The sequence below is a fragment of the Xiphophorus hellerii genome, chromosome 21, assembly GCF_003331165.1.
Source record: "Xiphophorus hellerii strain 12219 chromosome 21, Xiphophorus_hellerii-4.1, whole genome shotgun sequence".
NCBI classification, from domain to species: Eukaryota; Metazoa; Chordata; class Actinopteri; order Cyprinodontiformes; family Poeciliidae; genus Xiphophorus; species Xiphophorus hellerii.
This window is the reverse complement of record NC_045692.1, coordinates 1,303,488-1,307,345: the sequence shown is the minus strand read 5'-3', so window position 1 is coordinate 1,307,345 and position 3,858 is coordinate 1,303,488. Positions and strand designations below refer to the sequence as shown.

Sequence of the window (3,858 nt, the reverse complement as noted above, 5' to 3'; positions counted from 1 at the left end):
TCTTATGTCCGCCCAACTGAAGCATTGTACAAAAAATACAGATAATTTACAGTGAGAAACATAATGTAGCATTTCTTTTATCAAGACACAAAGTGACACCAAAATATGTTTCTAAAACTGAGCTTAGTAAGAATAAATCTACATTACATTTAAATACATTCAGGAATCTGTGTAAAAGCCACCAAATGTTTCCAGCCTGATTCTAGATTAGTGGTAAAATATAGCTGAGGGGGGAAAAAGGCAGTTTCAAATCTGTCAGCTCAGTCATGGGGAAAGCTAAGTAACATGTAGAGTGGAGAACAACCATATCCCACCATTACTAGAAGTAGAGCTTTGGTATACACCTGTAACAGTCCCACAGGGCATTCGGAAGGAAATTGAACCCACACTGCTTCAGTTCATTGAGGTTTGAGGCTTTTATTAGCTATTTTGGTCTCAGCACAGCATTTCAATCAGGGTGAGTTCTGGACTTTGACTAGATCAGAGATCTCCATCTCCAGTCCTCAGGAACAACTCACCCTGCAACCTTTCAATAATTCTCTACACCAACATAGCTGAATCAAATGATTGAATGACATATTTAGCATGTCATCAACTTTGGCAAAGATCTGGTAATTAGTCATTCATTTAATTTAGTTATTTTGGAGCAGGGTAACATCGCAAATCTGCAGGACACTAACTTTCAAGTACTAGGGTTGTACTAGGTAGATCCCTGGACCAGATTATTGCAACGCCTTGATTTTGTTTATTTAGATATCAGCAGTGATTTTGCAGCTTGTGGATCATTGGTCTGTTTATGATCAAAATTTTGACAGCTGGACAGAATGCCTCAACTGTTTGAAATATTGACCTTATTTGTAAATAAGGTCAATAAAAGACGATGATGTACTGACAATACAGAATGTTTCCATGTTGAGACTTTTTATCTCATCATAGGGATCAAGAACTCTTTCAGGACAGATTTATGTTATTTACATCAAATATTCTAATTACATTCAGTTTGTGTTTTTTGTTTTGTTTTAATGTTTCTGGCTTTAATCTTTTCAAGTTTATTGACAATCAGCAGGCAAAAAATAACAGAGGTCACATTGGGATATGCTGAAATGTATTGCATTACACGAAAGCAGAGCACCCTTGTCCTTTTTAAAGTGACTCGTTTTGACATTATGCTTTTTGAGTCCAAGTCCGCATAGCAGTGTTTTCTTCATATTATTTGAAAGGAAAGTGCATGTTTGGAATGTCTGCCAGTCTGAATATCACCACTTTAATAAGAGCTGATGTTGTTTATAAGCAGAAGCTGAAACCAGCAGCTTTCCCATCTATGACTACTGATTCACAGAGGAGAAAGAGAACTAACTCTAACTCACTAACATCCCATAAATTTAGGTTTCACTTTTTAAAAGCATTGGTTTCTTTTTAGCCAAGTAATTTTCAAGTCTTGGACAGTGACTCTTTAAATCATATTTATTTGTTGTTAAGTCCAAGCAGAAAGGCTGTACCACAGAAACTGATTGGCAGATTACAATGAACTGAAATCAAAGACAAGCTGGAGAGGCATATGGGTATGATGTGACTGAAACCTGCAACAGGCTCAGTGGTGTGTAAGTCTCATGTTAGACCACAGGGTGGCGCCTCCTTCCTATTTCATGTAATAATTCTGTGTAAGCACTGGAGTCACGTTGCTCAAAGAGAAGATCAGAACTTATATTATGCACCCACTACCCACAATGCATCCTGAGACACTGGTGGAGGTGCAAGCTATGGCAAACATTACATGGCTGAAATAGAACTGCGCACTGTAGCTATTAATAAAGTTAGACAAGGTTTTTAATAAACAGGACATTAGTCATGTGGGATGGTGACATGGAAGAAGCCTGGTGGACACACAAATCATTATTTATGAGAGGATATGATGGAAAATCCCATTTTTACAACTATCTAGGGATACTTGATTATTGACGATATCATTTAGACATAATTTACCTGTAGGATATTCCAAAATAACAGCGGCTCTATGTCAGCTCATAGACATGCAGTGCCTACAGTTACGTTCCATTAATTTGGGCTTTTTATATGGAAATGTAACAGTGGACCACAGACACTGTAAAAGGTTACAGTGTTTAGTTTGTCTGACTGGGTCATTCACAGTGGGATGAAAGGCTTGAGATGCAGTCTGATAAAACTGATGAACAACAATGCTCTGCTGTGTGTTTCCACTTCCAACATCATGGTATTAAGTGGAAAAAATTCTCCAAAAGTCAAAGTCCCTGATAAGTACTTTGATCTATTGTTGGCACGTGTTGCTCTGTCATGCTGTTTATATACAGTATAATATATATACAGAAGCTCACTGCCTGGTGCTAGCTCTCTATCGATGCACCACACTGTTCACTGTTCAGACTCCTTCAACTTCCAGAAAGTATCAACTAAATGCTTTATGAGATACAGACCTCACTAAAGCTACACAGAATTTTTCATTCTTTTTATTTACTTATTTGTTTACTGTTTAATTTGTGTTTTTGATGTTGTAAAGTCTTGGGTGTTTTGAAAGGAGCTGACAAATAAAATGCATTATTATTATTATTATTGTTATTATTATTATTAGTTTCATGCTTAGTTAAAATAAATTGTGTAAGGTAGATCACCACTGTTAAGTAACATGTCACCCGGGTAACAGTGGTGGCAAAAACACATTGGTATAAAACAACTTGGAAAGTAGAACCATGCTTCATCTCAGTTGCTAACTGGCTTTGGTCTGAAAGTAAAATTTGTATATTGATTAAATAATTACAAATATTTTTTTCAGTTTAAATGCAGCAGGATATTACAATAATCTAATCAGTTTATAGTTCATAAATATAATTAACATAGGAAACTTTCTGGCGCTTTTGACACTTCTGCTCTTAACTGTCATAGAGGATGAAAAGAAGGTTCTCAGGTTTTTTTCTAACCATCTGACAGTGTTGACAAAACATGGGACAAATAGTAAATATAGCCATAAAAAATCACCATTGTTTTTCTTTCTTCTCATTTGATTTAAGATTTTTTTTTTTTTTAATCAAATCAAAATGTTGCCCTCCTGACTAAAGAGAAGTAATCTAGTGGGTGCTTAGCCATCACAAAATAACATAATTTATTGTGGCCTGTACTTGTTGAAGAAATTATACTCTCCAAAATGTTTAGAATTTGTTTGTTACCCCTTTATTTTGTAAACTGAATATTAGTCGGAAATAATTAGATTTTTGTGCTCAAGTAATTTAATAAATTATTTTAGTCCTCTTTCCACCTCTGTTGATTCAGAAGTTATTGGAAAATGCTAGAACTGTCATTTTAAATGAAAATAATGTACAAGCTTTAACCAAAACCTTGTTTTTCTAACGCATTTAATATAGTGCACAAAACTGGTGCTGAAATTAAAAAGGGACCTTTCCTGACATTCTCACTGTTTTTCCAAAGCGTCACAAAAGCAGAGCTTAGGTTATGTCACAACATGAAACAAATAACGATAATAAATGCATCTAACTTGAATGAAAATATCAACCGTTGCACCTCCAATGGCAAAATTGCAACTTGTTCCACTTCAGTTGTTTTTTGTAAACTCGCCTGCCTCCCAGCGCTGAGCCATGGCGCTCTTCCGTCTTCCTCCGGTGTAAGCCTCAGGAAACTGAAAGGCAGGTAAAGATTTCCTTCTGTTATTACACAGTTATTACTATCATCTGTCTGCTCTCTCCAATTATTTGACTTCCAGCCATCCCACACATGGAAATCAGCAAAGGCTGTCTGTTGGAATGCACTACGGTCAGCTATGTGTTTTGCTTTTTTCTGCGACTGAAACATTTGGATGACTGTTCCTCTGCT

The 3,858-nt window shown here is 36.1% G+C and overlaps 1 long non-coding RNA gene across 1 annotated transcript; it reads left to right on the top strand.

Annotated features, from left to right (window-relative positions):
* Nucleotides 1-210: 210 nt before the first annotated feature.
* On the top strand, nucleotides 211-2,752 carry LOC116711663 (uncharacterized). Its single transcript, XR_004337301.1, has 2 exons — nucleotides 211-406; nucleotides 463-2,752. It is a non-coding gene; the product is annotated as an uncharacterized LOC116711663 (long non-coding RNA).
* Nucleotides 2,753-3,858: the final 1,106 nt, after the last annotated feature.